This window comes from Pan paniscus, chromosome 4 (assembly GCF_029289425.2).
Source record: "Pan paniscus chromosome 4, NHGRI_mPanPan1-v2.0_pri, whole genome shotgun sequence".
NCBI lineage: Eukaryota > Metazoa > Chordata > Mammalia > Primates > Hominidae > Pan > Pan paniscus.
Genome location: NC_073253.2, coordinates 112,681,845 through 112,695,178, shown reverse-complemented (window position 1 = coordinate 112,695,178; position 13,334 = coordinate 112,681,845).

The following is a 13,334-nucleotide window of genomic DNA, read 5'->3' as shown; positions in this document are numbered from 1 at the left end:
ATATCAGGACTTAAAAGTAAGACCTCAATCTATAAAAATTCTAGAAGAAAACCTAAGAAAAACTCTTCTGGACATTGGCCTGGGCAAATAATTTATGACTAAGACCTCAAAAGGAAATGCAACAAAAACAAGAATAGACAAATGGGACTTAATTAAACTGAAAAGCTTCTGCACAGCAAAATAAATACTCAACATTGTAAACAGACAACGTACAGAGTGGGAGAAAGAATTTGCAAACTATGCATCCCACAAAAGGCTAATATCAGAAATGTACAAGTAACTTAAACAATAAAAAAAACTCCATTAAGTGAGCAAAGGAAATTAACAGACACTTTCTAAAAGAAGACATACAAGCAGCCAACAGACATGAAAAAAATGCTCAACATCACTAACCATCAGAGAAATGCAAATTAAAACCACACTGAGATATCATCTCACACTAATCAGAATGGCTTTTATTAAAAAGTCAAAAAATAGCAGATGTTGGAGAGGATGCAGAGAAAAGGGAATGCTTACACAATGTTGGTATGAATGTAAATTATTACAACCTCTACGAAAAACAGTGTAGAAACTTCCCAAATAAGTAATATTTGAACTATCCTTAAATCCAACAATCCCACTATTGGTTATCTGCCCAAAGGAAAAGAGCTTAATATATCAAAAAGATACCTGTACTTCTATGTTTTTCAGAGCACTGTCCACATTAGCCAAGATGTGAAATTGACCTAGGTGTCCATTGACAGATTATTGGATAGAGAAACTGTGGTATATACATACCATAGAATACTACTCCGCCATACAAAATAATGAAATTACATCCTTTGTTGCAACATGGATGGAACCGAAGCCTATTATCTTAAGTGAAATAACTCAGAAACAAAAAATTAAATACCACATGCTCTCGCTTATAAATAAGAGCTAAACGACGTATACATGTGGACATACAGAGTGGAATAATAGACTTTGGAGACTACAAAAGGCGGGACAGTGGGAGAGGGGTAAGGGATGAAAAAATACCTAATGAGTACAATGTACATTATTTGGGTGATGGTTACACTAAAACTCAGACTTCACTGCTCGCAATATATCCATGTAACAAAAATGCATGTGTGCTCCTAAAATCTATAAAAATTAAATAAATAAATAAATAAGTGGTACAATAAAACCTCATTGAGTACCCAGTAGAATTGCCTAAAAATAATGATTAGAAACTTAATGCATATATTAAATTTCTTAGTTTGCTCTCAGGCATTTACATTATTATTTAATATGTTAAATGTAACAATTTTTATTATAACATTTTATAAAAATATGAATTTTGCATATTATTTTCTATGTAGAAAGTACACATCAGAACTGCCACAATGATACTGCAATGAATCTCACGTACTGGGCATCTTTTGTCTTAGCCTGGTTTCCCCAGAAATTGGAGATTGAGGCAAAGGCTTATGAGCTACTACTGTTTTAGGAAATGTAATCCCTGAGAGCTGACCTGAGAGACAAAGGGAGAGAAAGAGTATTTAAAAAGTAGAGTATACTACAAAAATGTGCTATTGAATTAGTGGTGATTGCCTGATCTCAAAGAAGCATTCTCTAAGAAAACATATAAACTGTATTTCAAAACAGTCTATCCAGAGGGAAAAAGTGATAAAAAATGTTTTCCCCAGTGTCTCCCATGTGTCAAAGATTGTCTCTGGGGAAATTGGAAAATTTTCATACTTCCACATTGCATGTATATGGTAGTAAACTAAATCCCATAGCATTTTGTGCCTTTGGCATCCAAAGATAGCCGTAGGGCAGGAGGCAAGAGGTTCAGGGCACATGCATGAGGCATGGTACTGTTAGGCTGCATTTGTTGGAGCCCATGCAGAGCAGGTGACCACAATAGTAGCTGTAACAAGGCATAGTGAAGCTACAAATGATGTAACGTGATGCATGTGAGAAGTGGATTTCCAATTGTTGCAGGCATCAGAAGCACCTGGGGGGCTTGTTACAACACAGATTGCTGGGTGCCATCCCCACAGTTTCTGATTCAGTAGGTCTGAGATAGGGCCCAAAAAATGCATTTTTAGCAAGTTTGTAGGTGATGCAATGCTACTGACCCCAGACTACATTTTGATAAATCCTGCATAAGTCTACAGTCCAGTACTCCTTCCACACATATTCCCCCACATCCAGGTGGGCTAGTGTATATTAGTGAACTCCTAAAATTTCTTCTAGGTATGATCTATTTCCTCCAGACCACAGATTACACTTTTCTGAATGGCTTATGCTGAAAGTGGACTCTGCTTATCCACCTAGAGACAATAAAAATGGTTGGGGAGCATCTTGAGGAGAAAAGATGCCATCTTCTGAGCTATGTTCCTCAAATGGGGCTTTTGTAAAGACTGCTGGGATGAGGCTGCTAATGTCTGGCAAGGGGAAAGAGTGGCTTTTGCCAGACCAGAGGGTTCAACAGAAGCTGGAAGACCAATATCCTTATCACTAGAATCCTCAACCAAAAACTTCTTTTCTGTGGTTATCCATTTTTCCCATTCATCTAGACAGAGTGATATATTTTACGAGAAGATGGGAATAAGGTAAATCTAAAACTTATTTTAAGAAGTTTACTTTCAGTTTACTAAGCTCCATGCAATAACTATTGTTTATCTGTAATTTAGACTTTTGAAAGCAGTAGAAAAATATTTGATGAAGGTGTCAATTGAACAATAAGTATATCTAGAGTTATGAATACTTGGTATAAAATGTAGGCTCCAACTATACAGATCTATTGTAAAAAGCAGACTATAGATAGAGACATGATTCTTTGCTTTTTGTAAAGATTATCTGTTATGAGGTTTTTAGTTCCCTCGAAACAATTACTATAGGTGTCAAAATCACAAAATCACCAAAATTACATCATATTATCCATTAGGAACATGCCTGCAAAATAAGAAATGAGATTTATAAGTACAGAGAAACATCAGCAATCACATCCCATTACAGCTAATTTACAAGTGATTGCTCTTGCTGACCTTGTAGATATAGAGGAGAAGCCCTTTCTGTGGCCCCAAGGGAGCTAATGTTTAATTGAGTTAATAATTTAATAATAGAAACTATTGGAGGATCTGTGATGTAAAAAGTAAAGGATAAAAACATTCTACAGAAAGCAGAACATTTGGACAATTTCCACTCAATCATTCAATATTTATTGAAAACCTGTCTTACACTAAGATCCTTGCTAACGACAGCAAAGTGCAAAGACGATAAAAAATACTTTTGCCCTCTAGAAAATCATATACTACTATGAGAGATAATGGGTAAAAAAATTGCAAAAATCTGTGAAAAGGAAATTTTTTTGAATTTGGGACAAGTGTGATGGAATTCATTGAAGAAATGCTGTTTCTGAAGTATGTAAGCCAGAATTTAATTTCTAGAATACATAAACCCTATAATGCACCTGGTACCTTTAATATTTAAATCAAATAATAACATATATTTACTTTAATGCATTTCACATACACACAACTTCAAGAAAAACAGATAATTCATAGTGTACTCTGTCTACTTTTCCTGAACCTGACCTTGGTCCAGCCTGTCTCATGTTTGACATAGGGCTGATGTTACTGTGAAAATGTGGTGAAAGGAAGAAAGAAAGAGAGAGAGACAGAGAGAGAGAGAGAGAGGGAGGGAGGAAGGAGAAGAAAGAAAGAAAGAAAGAAAGAAAGAAAGAAAGAAAGAAAGAAAGAAAGAAAGAAAGAAAGAAAGAAGAAAGAAAGAGAAAGAAAGAAAGGAGGGAGGGAGGAAGGAGAAGAAAGAAAGCAAAGAAAGAAAGAAAGAAAAAATAAGGAAGGAAGGAAGAGAAAGAAAAGAAAAAGAAAGAAGGGAAGAAATGACTTTTATAATTGGAAGTGTGTTTCTATGTCGCTAAATGTAACTCTCATTCATAACACTTGTTATGAATTGGCTGTTTGGATAAATGTGGAGTAGTGGGAATTCTGAACTGACCTGTGTGCAGACCATTTCTTAGCCACTCCTTCCATAAAATCAAAATCACGCCACAGATACTGTGTAAGAAAACATGTAAATAGAATGCAAAATATAAAGACAATAAACTCCCCAAAGGGACTTTCTTGTAGGGTATAATTTATTTTATTTAATCAAAATATGCATTAGGTTAATATTAAATTTCAAAAATTAACTCTCTAAATATTAAGTCCTATTAGTTTTTAACAGAAGAAAATTTATTACAAGGAAGTACCAAATATTCCAAATAAGATTTGAAAGTACCAAATATTATTGGATATGGGTCATACCTTGTGAATATAAAAGAAAGAAAGCATAAAACATTTTTGCTCTTCTTTTTCTTCTCCTCTCCTTCTCTCCCTTTATTGTCTTTCTCCTCCTTTCCCTTCTCTCCTTACCTGTCTTCCTTCTACTCCTGCTTTATTAAATATAAAGAACCTTGGCTTCATCAACGAACAGCCAAATGATTTGGGAGCTCAGAATATGGTGATGTTTTGCTAAGTGAAGCGATGTGAACTTTGCCTTCAAGAAGGAGGAGTTCATCACTCCTTCTTGTCCAGATAAGAAAGTAAAAAAAAAAAAAAAAAAAAAATGCCCAGATAAGAAGTAAAATGGATTTGGGATAAAGGCTGACATGGTCTGCCATGCATGGTAGTTACAGATTATTGTATTAATATTCTTTTTTAACCTTTTGACAGAATTAAAAAGGTGATGCATCAGTCATAACCATCAAGATTGAATAAGATGCCTTCCCTCTTTACACCTATCTGAGATGCCAACTAAGGGAGACTTAGAGCATGAGTTCTGAACTGAAAAGCCAAGAGAGAATGTTCCTCTTTATTTCAAATGCCTTATTTTGACATCTTCCCATGATTTAGCCTGAACCCATAATAGGGAGACTATCTCTTCTTCTTTTTTCTGCTTGACTGTATATCTCTCCTTATCCTTTCCCCAAAGTCAATGTAAGACTCAGCAACAGCACTGTCCCAATTAATATTCTAGTTGTTAAATGAATACTAAAACTACTTCAACAGGTATATCTGGGACTCCATTTAGTTTATGATATTGTTTCCACAGGAAAATGCATTCCAGATTAACAAAATAGCAACTTTACAATAGTTTGGGTTAGAAAAAGTCATTGGTATGTTGAGCACTTACTTGTGTAAGGAGTTAAAGGACATGGAATTCAACAGTGGCACTGTTAGTCCTCTGATTTGGGTTTTCCATGTCCTCTGTGACGGCAAGGACAGTTGGGAGGCAAACACTGCTTCAATCTTTTTTTTTATTATTTTACAGTAGACAATGCCAAAAGGTAGATGGCTGTTTTAAATGTCATCTTTTGTTGATTGGTTTATAGTGTAATCGTTTTATAAAGGTCTACCAAAAAGTAAGGAAATGGTATTTGATTTCACGCTGAGAGGAAACTGTGCAGCACAAATAATTATGAAAGAAAGTAAAAATGTTTATAGTCCATGAGAAACATAAAACTATACTAAAAGAACAATATGAATGCATTGCATCCACTCTCTTTGATCTTTTGAATTAGAAGTTTCAAGTACCTTTAATACTTGGTAAGAAGGTGGGATTGTAATTGTTTTACTAATAAAAATGTATTTGAGATTTCACCAAGCTTCATCTATTTTTCTCAGAATTTTATGATCTAAATCTAACCTCTCAGCTGGCTTCCTTCAACTTTTTGCATTTCCACTTTACCTCCAGTCTTCTCATAGTCACCCAGTGACATCTCTCTTACTGATGACAAAGCTATTATTTTTTTCTTAGTAGTATGTCTCTAAACTTTCTTTTGTTAAAGATTATGTCTTATTACCGCTTCAAAATGACTTATTTTCCCATTTTTCTAAATATATCAAAATGAATAAAACAGTAATTTTGAAAAGTAGTTCTGTGGAAATTTCCATACTTTTCCTTTCTTTAAACAATGTATCTTTCATCTGGAGGTGAAAGTCACTTTTGATAACTAATACTATTGTTCAAGATATATGTTTATTGAAGAGAAAATAAACACTTCTAATTCTTTATTTTTATGTTGTGAAGCTAAGTAAAGTGAAACAAAGCAACCAGAAATTTAAAAAATATATATTCTGATTGAAAACTAGCACATTGAGTTTTCTACTATGAAAATAATATGGTTTTAGGTTTATTGGAACTTTGAGAAAGCAAACTTTGAATGAAGCAACTCTAGCACTTGGAAAGCTTTTCAAAGGCACAGAAAACCTCTGCCAATAGAGTGAAGAAAGCACAAGAAACAGCAGGAGAAATTATTTCTTAAGTGTAACTTAATAAAAATATTGTTTCTTATTTCAAAAAGTACTTAACTCAGAATAATCGTTGCCCTGTGTAAAAATCACACACAAAATATGTGTTAGTTTTTTTCCATGAAACTTAAATGTACATAGAAAAATGTTCCATCCCAACATCCCCGTGCCGATCCTTGAGTATATTGAAAGATTAGGCAGATACTCTGCCAATGGTCTGAGATTTAAGCTCAGTCTTAAGTTTAGCCAGGAGAAGATAAGAAGCAAATTCTTCTGTGAATCACACTGAAGGACTGTCTTACCAATCCCAGATGGAGGGAATTTAATCACTTACTTGCCATGCCAAAGCTTCAGGTATATCAGACCCTTTTCCACACCACACCACATCATCCTCTCAGACTCACCTTGTTCTGTAAATAGCTTCTGGTAAGACTGGACTTAGGTATATTGACAGTGCCTTGGTTCAAACAGTCTCTGCATGAGTTTTTCTTTCTTCCTGGGCTTTTCTAAGTCCTGATATGGAGCAGTGTTGAGAGACTGTATGGCATGCATACACACACAGCTCAAGAGTATAAGATATTACTTGCATTTCAAGATAGGTGTGTCATGTGCTTTTTGCTTAGAGATCTTCTGTGGAAAATTTGAGAAACATTTTATTTACTCCCCTAAAGGACTTCAGGAGATCTATCTCCAACTGATGCATCCACTGAGCAATCCGATAATGTAGTTTGGGTGGACTCTTTTTCCTTTGCTGTCCACTCTTGCTGGAAACTCACTTAGCTCTTTAAATTGAGGTTCCATTGCTTTCTAAATAAACCACCTATGTACAAATCCTTTACAGTCTCTGCTTTTGATGAAAAACCAAGCTAAATTGGAGAGGAATCTAAATCCTATTTAGAATACTCATAGTGGTTTTGAGGTAGAACTATCAATTTTCTAAATCTGCACAGCCAACAAGACTCATACAGAGATGTATGTGTAGGCACAAGAGAGTGGAATTGAATTAAGATTTTATTCAATATTACTCAAAGCTAACTACATGATGCTACTTATAATTAGTGAAAGTTGCTCCTACTTTTACTATTCTACTAGTTTGTTTTTATTTTTTTAACTACCTTGATAAATCTCAACCTACAAAGTTCTCTCTCATTTTCTTTTGTCAAGGTGTCCTGTCTTAGGCTGTACTCTCTGGTATCTTATCCAAACATTTTCCAAGACTTGCTATCTATTGTAGGCTATTCTTTATTATGAGATTTGGAAGTGACCTTAAAATCTAATTAACTCATGAGTCTGACGAAAAACACTGAGGCTCATAATTGGCAAAATATCTGACCCAAGGTACCACAAATCGTTCATAGCCTAGACAAATCACTTTGCCTATTGACTTTATTTCAAATGGATACACAGAACTAAAATTATTTCCATTAAAGAAGTAAACATGATATTAACAAATATTTCCTCCATGATGTATGTTCATAGTATTTTGTTTTATTCTTTTCACAAAAATGTAGTAATTCATGTGCTTTATTATGTTAATCACACTTGCTTAAAACATTGTATTTCATCCTCCAATTAGCTACATATACTCACAAAAAAACCACTAAAATATTTACAGTAATGCAATGAGTCAAATTTTATATTTCATAATACATTTATTATTAAAGTAAAATAAGTTTTATAAGCAGCATATTGAGGGAACAAAGATGATATATATGCACGGTATTGCAATATAAGTGGAAAAAGATAATGTCACATATTCAATCTTTTGTGTTTGGTTGTTTGTTTATCAATACCTTTTGGATTTCAGGTACAAAGGACAGAGTTTATCATACTGCCTATTGCACATAATCAACTTTGTTTAATGAAAGTTTCCTTTCTTGCTTTATTCATTTATCTTTAATTCATTCATTTATGTTTATATCACTTTGCTTCTTCCTCAGGCAACAATTATAATGTATTTAATTTTATTTGAAATTCTTTTAGAAAATGCAAATTGTATAATGTGAAGATATTTTAATTTACTTAAATGGTATTATATATGTCATTATAGTTATCATTTTTTTCACTAAGGTTTATTCTTAAAGACCAATCAGAGTTTTACTTCTGTTAAGAATATAGAAAGCCATAAGAGAACGTTGATCCCACCCAACAATAAGTAAAACAAAGAAAATATACAGAACCAGATTTATTGGGGTTTCATTTGTTTGCCTGCTTGTTTGCTTGCTTTTCAATTCTTCAATGAGTTGAAATCCCAAGGCAATGAGGTACTTTGATTTTCAAAGGGTAACAAATTCCTCTAAGGAAAGACAGGACAGGCCACGCTAAGTATTTTGCCCTGGCAAAGCACATCAAACAGAGATGGCACTCATTGAAGTGAATAAGAAGAAAAAATCTTCAGTGTTAACAAACACATAAACAGAGAGTGTGGGCTAGTGGGACAGGTTAATATTCTTGGGAGTTCTAAATACAAAAGTAGTCTTCACCCACTTGCCAGATCTTTCTCATGAGCCTCCACCAGGTGTCCATGAGAAAGAGTAGAATCAAAAAAGGCCACCTGAGAAAGTCTCCCTTAATGATGAAACATTGAGGTAAGTTGCTTCTATAGAACAAGTATGAAACCCATAATTAATTCTTCTCTCATATAAAGCAAAAACTGTCTTCCTCTAGGTAAGGGGCAAGAAAACTTTCAGCTTAGATTCCAGAAATAGGTAAGCTGCCTCTGGAGAAAAAATAAAGGAAAACCTGTCTGTCTTTTAGAGAAAATCTTTCTTCTTTCTATCCCAAGCAAAGGTTGGCTGCTGCTGGAGAAAGGATAAATTCTCTGTTGTTTCAAGGCTCCTACACAAACACAAAGCGCAATGCTGTTGCTACTGGAAGAGAAGTGAAAAAAACTGCTTATGTTCAAGACCGCCTGGACAAGACTTCTTAACTATGAAAGGCAGTTTTGTCGCTGTGGAGGAAAAGACAAAAATACTGAGAATAGGCTCTCTCCACATTCTCTGAGACTCAGAGTTAAAGAGACTAATAGAAGTCTCAATCCCCCAGACAACCTGATAGAAGCAGAGGCATACCAATTCCCAGGAGTTAATGCTGTTTACTTTAGTCTCCGTTGTTCTTTTGCATACAATAACTAAATCTAATTTTAAAAATCACAAGAGACATGAATAAGCATGAAAAAAAGAAATCATCTTCAAGGGAGAAAGCAGTCAACAGAACCAGACCCAGAAATGAAACATATTTTGAAACTATTTGACTAGGACTTTTAAATAATTACAATGAATATGTTCATTAATCATGGAAAATAAGAACAGTGTGGAACAGATGAAGAATTTTAGCAGTAAGATAGAAACTATAAAGGAAATCCTGTGAAATGACAGATTAAGAAAACATGATATGAAAGTTGAAAAATTTTTTCACATGCTTATTTGCAGACTAAAGGCATTACAGAAAGTTAACAGTGAATTAGAATATATTTTGATTACAGTTTTCCAAAATATAATGTGTGTGTGACTGTGTGTGTGTAGAGAGAGAGAGAATGAAATATAGTGAAAAAATAAAATATCCAAGGCCATTAATAAATGATCTAATATAGGTGTAATTGGACTCCCAGCCTTAGATGAGAGAGACAAAGAGAATAGGGTTGCAGAAGCATTTTAAAAGATAATGGGTAAGAACTTTACAAAATTAATGAAAGACTAAATAAACTACAGCTCTAATAAATTCAGAGAACTCAAAACTGGATAAATATAAAGAATAACATACATAGGCATATCATAGTCAACCTGCTGAAAACCAAAGATGAGTAAAAAGTAATAAAGGTTGGACAAGCTAGAAACACACCTTATATAAAGGAACAGAGGTAACAATTATACCAGATATATCATTTAAAAGTATGCAGTCCAAAGAAAATGAGGTAATATATAGTACTGAAAGAAAAACAGCCAAACCAAAAGTTTAAAATAAACATTAAAAGCAGTTATTTAAGCAGAAATAATATAACAGATACATTTATAAATACACAAAAAAATGAGGTATAGCAATGTAAGAAAATGTATAAACTATATTTTTCCTTATTTTAAATCTCTTTAAAAGCCAAATGTGTAAACCAAAATAATAACATATATTTTGGGAGTTATAATATATGTAGAAGTAAAAAGAATGACATAAATAGCACAAAGCAAGATGGGGAGAAAATGAATGTATATTCTATGTTGTTACACTACATGTAACATAGTATAATATTATTTGAAGGTAGACCATTATAAGCTAAATACAGATACACACACGCACAGAGAGAAAGAGAGAGAGAGACATATGTATATAAAACCCTATAACAATCACTAAAACAAAAAGAGAAAAAATAAGTGTAACCAATAAATAATTAGTGGAGATAACATGAAACAATAAAAATAATCCAAGAAGATATGGAAAGAGGAAAATCAGAACAAGGAACAGATATTACAAATTGAAAAAAAAGTAAAAAGAAATATTTGAACCCAAACATTTCAATGATTATTTTAAATGTAATTGTTTTAAACACTCCAATAAAAAGACAAAGATTATCAGTTTGGATAACAAAGCCATACTGAATTGCATGCTGTTTACAAAATATATACGTAAAGACACATATAGAAAAAGCAAAAGGATGGGAAAAGAAATACCATTAAAATAATAATGAAAAGGAAACTGTAGTGGCCATGTAAATATGATACAAAGTATAATTCAAAACAAGAAATTTTACCAGGGAGTAAAATCAACTAATTGATATTTAAAGAACTTTCAACTTAACAACACCAGAATGGACATTAGTTTCAAGTGGACATGAAACATTTAACAAGAGAAATTATAATTTGAGCCACAGAGCAAAATTAATAAATTTAAAAGAATTGAAATTATAAAACATGTATTTTCTGACCATAATAGAACTAAACAATATATTAACATATATATTTTATATATATCACGTATATTTATATATCAATATATATATAAAAAACAGCAATACGCATGGGAAATTCTCAAGTAATTACAAAGTAAACAACACATTTCTATGTAGCCCAAAGAAAGCAAAGGCAAATTAGACAACATTTTGAACTAAATAAAAATGCTAGAGGGAGGAGCCAAGATGGCCAAATAGGAACAGCTCCGGTCTACAGCTCCCAGCCTGAGCGACACAGAAGACAGGTGATTTCTGCATTTCGATCTGAGGTACCGGGTTCATCTCACTAGGGAGTCCCAAACAGTGGGCGCAGGTCAGTGGGAGCACGCACCGTGCACAAGCCAAAGCAGGGCGAGGCATTGCCTCACTCGGGAAGCACAAGGGGTCAGGGAGTTCCCTTTCCTAGTCAAAGAAAGGGGTGACTGTCAGCACCTGGAAAATCTGGCCACTCCCACCCGAATACTGCGCTTTTCTGACGGGCTTAAAAAACGGTGCACCACGAGAGTATATCCCGCACCTGGCTGGGAGGGTCCTAGCCCACGGAGTCTCGCTGATTGCTAGCACAGCAGTCTCAGATCAAACTGCAAGGAGGCAGCGAGGCTGCGGGAGGGGCGCCTGCCATTGCCCAGGCTTGCTTAGGTAAACAAAGCAGTGGGGAAGCTCCAACTGGGTGGAGCCCACCACAGCTCAAGGAGGCCTGCCTGCCTCTGTAGGCTCCACCTCTGGGGGCAGGGCACAGACAAACAAAAAGACAGCAGTAACCTCTGCAGACTTAAATGTCCCTGTCTGACAGCTTTGAAGAGAGCAGTGGTTCTCCCAGCACGCAGCTGGAGATCTGAGAACGGGCAGACTGCCTCCTCAAGTGGGTCCCTGACCCCTGACCCCTGAGCAGCCTAACTGGGAGGCACCCCCCAGCAGGGGCACACTGACACCTCACACAGCAGGGTATTCCAACAGACCTGCAGCTGAGGGTCCTGTCTGTTAGAAGGAAAACTAACAAACAGAAAGGACATCCACACCAAAAACCCATCTGTACATCACCATCATCAAAGACCAAAAGTACATAAAACCACAAAGATGGGGAAAAAACAGAACAGAAAAACCGGAAACTCTGAAAAGCAGAGCGCCTCTCCTCCTCCAGAGGAATGCAGTTCCTCACCAGCAATGGAACAAAGCTGGACGGAGAATGACTTTGATGAGCTGTGAGAAGAAGGCTTCAGACGATCAAATTACTCTGAGCTACGGGAGGACATTCAAACCAAAGGCAAAGAAGTTGAAAACTTTGAAAAAAATTTAGAAGAATGTATAATTAGAATAACCAATATAGAGAAGTACTTAAAGGAGCTGATGGACCTGAAAACCAAGGCTTGAGAACTACATGAAGAATGCAGAAGCCTCAGGAGCTGATGCGATCAACTGGAAGAAAGGGTATCAGCAATGCAAGATGAAATGAATGAAATGAAGTGAGAAGGGAAGTTTAGAGAAAAAAGAATAAAAAGAAATGAGCAAAGCCTCCAAGAAATATGGGACTATGTGAAAAGACCAAATCTACGTCTGATTGGTGTACCTGAAAGTGATGGGGAGAATGGAACCAAGTTGGAAAACACTGCAGGATATTATCCAGGAGAACTTCCCCAATCTAGCAAGGCAGGCCAACGTTCAGATTCAGGAAATACAGAGAACGCCACAAAGATACTCCTCGAGAAGAGCAACTCCAAGACACATAACTGTCAGATTCACCAAAGTTGAAATGAAGGAAAAAATGTTAAGGGCAGCCAGAGAGAAAGGTCGGGTTACCCTCAAAGGGAAGCCCATCAGACTAACAGCGGATCTCTCGGCAGAAACCCTACAAGCCAGAAGAGAGTGGGGGCCAATATTCAACATTCATAAAGAAAAGAATTTTCAACCCAGAATTTCACATCCAGCCAAACTAAGCTTCATAAGTGAAAGAGAAATAAAATACTTTACAGACAAGCAAATGCTGAGAGATTTTGTCACCACCAGGCCTGCCCTAAAAGAGCTCCTCAAGGAAGCGCTAAACATGGAAAGGAACAACAGGTACCAGCCGCTGCAAAATCATGCCAAAATGTAAAGACCATCGAGACTAGGAAGAA